We start from the raw sequence: 8705 nt of genomic DNA, 5'->3' as shown, positions 1-8705 counted from the left end.
TGAGATATATAAGTCATGTGCTCCTATGCTGGAGTCCCCATGGGTGCCAGAAGAGGGTGTTTTTTGGACTCTAGTCCAGCTCATATCAGCATTTCCCAACAGTCCCCCAGAGCCAGCACAATTTCAGGCTGGGACTTACCCTAGTTTCCTCTGGCTCCCAGGTGACTTCGGGATAAAGGACACTCTGGTGTACCGAGTGGCCCTGATTAGGGCTCTTGAGGGATTGCCCTGGCAGGCTTGGGAGCGGCTCCTCCATGGGACGCTGTGTCCTCCTGCCATGGTCACAGGACACCATGTTCCCCCAGGAGGAGGAACACAGGAAGTGCCTTCTCTACCAAGAGAAACACAAGCTTGGGGTCATCAGAACACTTCTGTGTCTCTGGGTCTGCGAACACGGAGACCTTCGCTGTCCTGCTGTTTGATGACAAGCAGCTGAATTAGAATTACATTGGAGGAGGGTTTGAGCTTCTGGCTCTGAGATGCTGTATTAGTGATGTGGGGAGGGGAACCAGGGTGTCTTGCAGTCTAATTCCTATGACATCAACTTTAACAATGATCCTAAATCTAGACTAACAGCTCTCAAGCTCTGGCACCCCATTTGTTTATTGATCACCGTCTTTCCAGGGTGTGGTAGTCGGCCTCTAGGATGGTCCCTGTGAGCCTCATCTCCATTATATACACCCTTGTGTGGTCCCTCTCACACCGAAGGGGGCTGACTCGTGTGATCAGTAGGTTACTGTGGAAGTCAGGGGACATGACTCCTGAGGGTCAGATCAGAAAGGGCATTGTGGCTTCTATCTGGCCTTCTCCTGTCTTCTCAGGAAAGATAGCTGCCCTGGTGTGAAGACACACAAGCAGTTCTGTGCCGAGGTCCACACAGGAGGAGCGGAAGCCCTTTCCTCAACAGCTAGCACCAACTTACCAGCCAAGTAAAGTGAGCCACCTTGGGACTGGTTTAGGGGCCCCAAAGGAGTGTTGGCATATAGGGTCAGATCCTTTAGCCTCAATCAAGCCTTCAGATGAGTGCAGCCCCCGATATGTCCTGCTTACAACCTCCCCATAGACCCTGAGTCAAAAACGCATAGCCAAGTTGCTGACTCACAGAAATCGTGAGAGATCATAAATGTTTTTTGTTTTATCATTTTTATTAAATCATAACTTTGCACATTAATGCATTTATGGGGTTCAGTGTACTGCTTTGATATATGATATGAAAAACTTACATTGAACTAAGTAAAACATCACAATTTTACTCATTTCTTAATAGTTTTCAAATGTACCATCGTATCATGCACATTAGGTGAGGTCCCCCCAAATGCCCTCCCTCCTCCCATATCCCCCCTCCCCTCCCATCTCTCTCCTCTTCCCTTCTACTTTCTGGACTATAGTTATGTTTTGCCATTCATATGAATGTGTAGGTGACTATATATTGACATCATAGTAGTATTGAGTACATTGGATACTTTTTTTTCCATTCTTGAAGTACTTCACTAAGAAGAATATGTTCCAGCTCCATCCAGGTAAACATAAAAGATGTGAAGTCTCCATCTTTTTTATGGCTGCATAGTATTCCATGGTGTACATATAGCACAATCTGTTAACCTATTCATGCGTTCATGGGCACTTGGGCTGTTTCCGTATCTTGGCAATTACGAATTGAGCTGCAATAAATATTCTGGTGTAAATGTCGTTGTAAAATAATTTTTGATCATCTGGGTATATACCTAGTAGAGGAATTGCAGGATCAGACAGTAGGTCTACTTTTAGTTCCTTGAAGATCATAAATGTTTCCTCTTGTTCTAAGACACTAAGTTTTGGGGTTATTGTTATGCACCAACAGCTAACTGCCAATACACAGACCTTAGCGAAACGCCTGTCTGATGAGCTCAATTGTTGAGTGAATAAGTCCTGCTTGGTACTGAACATTGCCACTAACACCCGACTTAACATTTCCCAAAATAATTCATTCTATCTTTGAACAGCTCTGTTAAAAAATATTACTAAAATTAAACTGGGTCTTTTTTAACATTGCTTTCTCATTTTGGTCTTATTTTTACTGCTCTGCTCCAAAGTATTTAAAATTAAACTGGAATATTTTTCAACTGCTGCTGTGCTTTCATGCTTTGGTCTTACTTTTACTCTTCTGTTGAACTGCAAGATAAATTATTGCTTTCCACATACATTCTGTGCGCAGGAAATCTACCCAGGGACTCTTTCACGGGACCCCAAGCCTTATGGAAAAAATGGAACCAGAGATGGGCTACCTTTTACAGCTGCCCTGGGATGAAGAATCTTGGTGGTTTCTGAGAGGGCAGACGTCTTGTCTACCTCATTTATGCTTGCACAGTGACTAGAATTTGGTAGGGGCTCAATAGTCACTGAATAAATAAATGAATTTGACAAATCTTTTCTTGCCAAATCATGTATTACATACCATATTTTCCATGTATAATGCACATTTTTTTTTGCCCACTTTTTTTTTTGAGACAGAGCCTCAAGCTGTCCCCCTGGGTAGAGTGCCATGGCATCACAGCTCACAGCAACCTCCAACTCCTGGGCTCAAGCGAGTCTCCTGCCTTTGCCTCCCAAGTAGCTGGGACCACAGGCGCCCGCCACAATGCCTGGCTATTTTTTGGTTGCAGCCATCATTGTTTGGTGGACCCGGGCTGGATTTGAACCCACCACCTTAGGTGTATGTGGCTGGCACCTTAGCCACTTGAGCCACGGGTGCCGAGCCTTTGCCCACATTTTTGAAGGACAAGTAAGGATGTGCATTATACATGGGTAGTACTAATTCTATATCTATATAAATATTTTTTCTTTAATTTATGCTCATGTGTTAAAAATGTAACCCTAGAAAGCAATAACAGTGCTGAGCGTGGTGGCTCACGCCTGCCATCCTAGCATTCTGGGAGGGCGCGGTGGTGGATTGCCTGAGCTCATAAGTTCTAGACCAGCCTGAGCAAGAGTGAGACTCCCCCATCTTTACAAATAGCTGGGCATTATGGCGGGCACCTGTAGTCCCAGCTACTTGGGAGACTGAAGCAAGAGAATTGCTTAAGCCCAGGAGTTGGAGGTTGCTGAGACCTGTGACGCCTTGGCACTCTACCAAGGGCGATTAAATGAGACTATCTCAAAAACAGAAGAAAACCAATTTAAAAAAAAAAAGAAAGCAATAACAGTATTTGCATGCAAAATAGTACCCTGGAATACAGTAATCACACCCCCTCTGCCTTGTCCCCCCTTTCCTAGCTGCCCCCTCACCACTGTTGCCACCATCTTGGAAGCAGAAGCAGACACGCTCCCAGTAGCTACGCAAGGGTTAGCATGGAGACCTTGGTGACAGGAAGGCAGCGTAGCTGCACAGTGGCTTTGCTTTCTGTTGCAAGAGGTGTGAGGCACAGAGCTAGCTGCTGAGAGCAAGTCCAGGGGGCAGGTGAGAGTGGTCCAGATGACCTGAGTGCCCAATCTCCCCCAAGTGTCCCCTCCTGGCCCATCCTCTTCCCCCAGTGGGGGATCTCAGATTGGGGCCAACTCCACTAAAGATGAAGCAGCTGGGAAAGGGCAGAGATCTACCATCAGGAGCCTGGGGCAGGCTCCTCATTGGAGGACCTGAGTGGGAATGGGCAACGAGAGAACGTGGGCCGGAGGGTGGGCTGGAAGGGAACAGCTGGGGGCGGTAAAGCTCAAGTCGCCTGGACCACTCTTGGTTCTCTACAGAGGCCTGCTCTGCACCTCCTGCCTCTCGGGAGAGACGGCAACCGCACGGCCACTGCGCGGCCACTTCTGCCCTCCTTTAACGAATTAAAATGAAAGATTTTTTCCTGAAAATGTGAGTGCACATTATATAGGGGAGCTCGATATACATGGAAAAATACAGTATATGTTCGTCTTCATCAAATAACGCTGACTTGTTTTCCAAGTCAACTGTACCACTTTATCTTTTCCAATCACAGGACCTTCCTGGACAGGTCTTTTAATTTTCTTATCTCTTTTGTTCTCTTTTCTGGAGTACGTCTTTACTCTCTATCCAGTTTTTAAATTTCTGCTAACATTTTTTTTTTTTTTATTTACAAGGCCTTTAATTACTAGTAGTCTGTGAACATTCTTTTTTAGTATTCTGTTATGTTTAGTAAATGTAATATATGTTTGAATTTTGAATTCGCTTTGGGATGTTCTCAGTTTTCTCTCGGTTCTTTTTTTAATGTTGGTTTGTTTGTTTGCTTTAGTTTTGTAGTTTTGGTCTCTCTCTCTCTCTCTCTCTCTATATATATATATATATATAGTTTTTTGTTTTTTTTTTTTTGCAGTTTTTGGCCAGGGCTGGGTTTGAACCCGCCACCTCCAGCATATGGGGCCGGTGCCCTACTCCTTTGAGCCACAGGCACTGCCCTTGGTCTTTATATTTTATATTAGGATCTTTCCTCGGATTGACTGGTAATCTTTGGTTGTCTGTTTAAGAGTGGGGACAGGTGATTTGAAGCTCCAACTTCATGGGTAGCACTTTTTGACCATGAACTTCACTATAGGGTGATCCATCAGAATGTTTAGCTGGGAAACCTTCAATGTAAAAATCTTTAGCTGGTCATGTTCCTCTGAGAAGTTTCTCCCATTTTCCTGCCTGGAGGGTAAATGCCTGGATTCCAGTGTTCCTGGGGCCCAGTAGAAGAAGCAGGATGGGGACTCAGCATTCCGAGGGGATACCTGGATTTCATCTTTCTGTTTCTAGTGCAGGACTCCTGCCCTCAACTCTGCCTGGCATTTCCCTTTCCAGTGACTTCTCCCCTTTCAGAGAATAATCCTCTAATCTTCTGCCAAGGTGAGACAGGGAAGCTAAATCTCTAATTGCTTCTTAAGTAGTTTCCATCAGTCTTTCGTATTTTATAATGGCCTCATCATTCACTTCTATTTCAGCGGTAACTGGTGACTCCAGTTCAGGGCTGCCCCACACTTCATAAGTCTGAGGACACCTCTCTCATGGAGTAGACATTATGGATTTGCGTGTTTATTATGACAAATTTCTGGCAGATGGCTGCAAGGGGTCTTGAGAAAAAGACTTAATTCCCACACAGGTGCAGCACCGATCAGCAGCAGGTCTGCTCCAATCCCTTGGCCTTTTGGGAATTCAGCAAGTGTCACACTGGAGCCTATCTGTCCCCACTGCCAACCTAAGACCTGCAGTCCCAGGCAGCAAAATTAGTTGCAACTGGTCCATCTGCTTTCTATTTTCCGAAATTTCAGTGTATTTTTTTTCTTTCCTCTTATTCCTATGGGTCTATATCTTTTCTTTAAAAAAAAAAAAAATCTCTTCACGATAGTTTAAGGAGAGTTTCATAAAGTAAGATTAGATAATATGTGTTCAATCTGCCATGTTGGTCTCAAAGTCCACAAAAGTAGCATAGAGAGAAGATTGCTGGAGACTTTGTGGTGTATTCATTTCTCAAAATTCAAGCCTCCTTTGCCAGAGTTATAGCAAAAGGTTTGTGGATAGAAATGTACTTGCTCAGAAAATGTTTTTTCATTTAGAAATTTATTTTAGGCCAGACGTGGTGGCTCACTCCTCTAATCCTAACACTCTGGAAAGCCGAGGTGGGTAGATTGCTTGAGCTCAGGAGTTCAAGACCAACCTATGCAAGAGATCCCATCTCTAAAAAGTAGTTGGGTGTGGGTGGCACCTATGGCTCAAGGAGTAGGGTACTGACCCCATATACTGGGGGTTTTGGCCCAGCCCCGGCCAAAACTCCCCCCCCACACACACAAAAAAGTAGTTGGGGGTTGTGGTGGGCACCTATATTCCAGCTACTCAGGAGGCTGAGGCAAGAGGATCTCTTGAGACCAGGAGTTTGAGGTTACTGTGAGCTGTGATGCTATCGCACTCTACCAAGAGCGCCATAGTAAGACTCTGTCTCAAAAAAAAAAAAAAATTATCTGAAGGAAATAATGCATTTCTTTAAGATGCATGCATTTGGCTATTATGGATCTTCATTGCAGTGTTGTTTATAATTAAAACATTTGAAAACAAAGCAACATACAAGAGGAGATTTTTAAGGCATGGTGAGTCAATATTAACATCTATTAAAAATCAGATTGTGTGGGCAGCACCTGTGGCTCAAAGGAGTAGGGTGTCGGCCCCATATACCGGAGGTGGTGGGTTCAAACCCAGCCTCAGCCAAAAAACAAAAAAAACCCCAGCAAAAACAATCAGGTTGTGAAAAAAATCATATTGTAGATGAACATTTCTTGTCGTAGATGTATGATATACCCTTTAAGTGATAAATCAGGTCACTAAACAACTTGATCCCACAAAAATAAATTTGTAAAATGTTCATAGAAATGTATGCCTAGATAAAAATTATGGATGAGTAGCGTATACAAATGATGATGGTGGAATTATGGGTGATTATTTTTCTCTTCACTTGTCTGCATTTTATACTATTTCTACATTATATTTTAAAAATATGAACAAGATAAAAAAGTATTGATTAATTTTAGTTAATATGATAATGTCTTCATAGATGGGACCTCATAGTAAAAACAGTCAGCCATGCTTAATTCTGTCCCTGGATCTTGGGAGGCCACCAGAAACTTATCCATTGGCCTGCCTTATCCTGATCTTATGAGAAATTGCCTTTTCTCGGTGACTTATTTATTTATTTGTTTATTTCAGACCAGGTCTTGCTCAGTCACCCAGGCTGAAGTGCAGTGGTGCAATCATATTTCACTGTAACCTAAATCTAGAACCCCCAAACTCAAGCAATCCTCCTATCATAGTCTCCCCAGTAGCTAGGACTACAGACCCATGCCACCATGCCCAGTTATGTTTTTTTATTTTTTGTAGAGACAGGGTCTTACTATGTTTCTCAGGCTGGTCTCAAACTCCCGTCCTCAAGTGATCCTCTCTCCTTCGCCTCCCAAAGTTCTAGGATTACAGACACGAGCCACCACACCTGGTCCCTCGGTGACTTTTCAATACATTTTGAAGGCCCCTCTCTATAAAATCCCATAGAGATATTTATTTTGCAACTCACTGTTTGGAAAAGATAGATAAACAAAAGCCAAACAAATAAATAGTTAACATTTGTGTCTTTGTTGGCACGCCATCACCGTGTTGACCCAGAATGTGCTTGGTACTTTTCGTGGTATCAGAGTCCACGTCACTGGTCCCACCCAGCTATTGCGCCACCAGCAGGTGTTTCTGACACAAACATCTAGCTGCCGGCTATTTCTCAGACATGATGGGTATAGTCAGTGGAGAGTAAACAGGTCACAGTGGCTGCCAGAGGACCCAAGGACCTGGTGTCCTGGCTATAGCTAGAGCTGGCCCTGCCAATGCAGGGGCAGGAGAGGAAGGAAACAGAGGGACATGTTTACATGCAGGATGGGACGAGGAGGGAGAAGTGGACCCTGCTCCATCACAGAGGTGATGACTTGGCAGCTGTACTTAGGCTTGGCTGTCCTTTTCCTGGCTGACCCTGGGCTACTGTTCGTGTACCCAGACCAGCTGACACATGGACCTGGACTCCTCTATATTTCAACAGCCTCGTTCTCCCGAATTATAACCCCGCAGGAAGGGGGTGGATAGGACCTGGTATTCTGCTGAGTGCTGTGGGTCCCTGCCTTCTCTCAATGAGAAATGTAGAGGCTCTTTGTTGTGGTTCTGGTCTTAGAGCTGAGCCCTCTTTCAGCTCCCAAGCATAGGAGAGTGTACCACGCATAGAATCTGGAGTCATATAGACTTGGAATTGGCCGAGGGCAAGACTCTGAGCAAGGCTGGGCATGGTAGCTCAGGCCTGTAATCCTAGCACTCTGGGAGGCTGACGTGGGTGGATTGCTTGAGCTTGGGAGTCCAAGACCAGCCTGAGCAACAGCGAGACCTCGTCTCTGCTAAAAATGAAAAATTGAGGCAAAAGTGTCTCTGGAGTCCAAGAGTTTGAGGCTGCTGTGAGTTATGATGCCACAGAACTCTACTGAGGGTGACTGAGTGAGACTCTATTAAAAAACTAAAACAAAACACTTTGAGCAAGATACTGAATCTTGGGTGGCGCCTGTGGCTCAAAGGAGTAGGGCGCCAGCCCCATATAACGGAGGTAGCGGGTTCAAACCAGGCCCCAGCCAAAAACTGCCAAAAAAAAAAAAAAAAAAAAAAAAGAGATACTGAATCTCTCTGAGCCTCAGTTTCTCTGTAAATAAAATGACGCTAACAGCTTAGAGTATTGTCTCGAGCATTGCAGATAATGAAGGTAAATAAATACTGGGCATGTGATCGCTGCTCTATAGAGAGATTATTGTCAGTCAGTCTTTTCAGACTCTATTGGGCGGGACTGTGGAAGGCAGAGAGGCCTGCTGTGTGCCCAGCTTCCCACGCTGCTTCCCACCACCATCCTCCAGCCATGCTGAGCCCTTCCTCATTTTTCCAGTGTGCTAGATTAGGGCTTGCATCTTCTTTTCTCTGGACTGTGCAGGGTGCCCAGCACATAGAACATGGTCCCAGCCCTCCCGGTCCCAACTAGGTTGCTTCCATGCCAGTTGCCACCTTCGTTAAGGCTTCGGATACATTTGATGTGTCATTAACCTCTTTTCTAGGCCCATAAGGCATGGGTGACCCCACACCCATCCTCCTTTCCTGTTTCGTTTTTGGCTTAGTCTCCCTGTCCGGCATCTTAAAAGTCTATCCCTCCCAGTTTTCCCACTGCCTTCAGCATCTG

General features: G+C 44.9%; 1 pseudogene; it reads left to right on the top strand.

Annotated features, from left to right (window-relative positions):
* Positions 1 to 1289: 1289 nt before the first annotated feature.
* The window catches only part of LOC105887435, a 13564-nt pseudogene continuing 6148 nt past the window's right edge, over positions 1290 to 8705 (top strand).

The sequence above is a fragment of the Otolemur garnettii genome, unplaced genomic scaffold (genome assembly GCF_000181295.1).
Source record: "Otolemur garnettii isolate 467f Iridium unplaced genomic scaffold, OtoGar3 scaffold00086, whole genome shotgun sequence".
NCBI classification, from domain to species: domain Eukaryota; kingdom Metazoa; phylum Chordata; class Mammalia; order Primates; family Galagidae; genus Otolemur; species Otolemur garnettii.
Note: the sequence above shows the minus strand (reverse complement) of the source record. Positions and strands in the feature narration are given on the sequence as shown.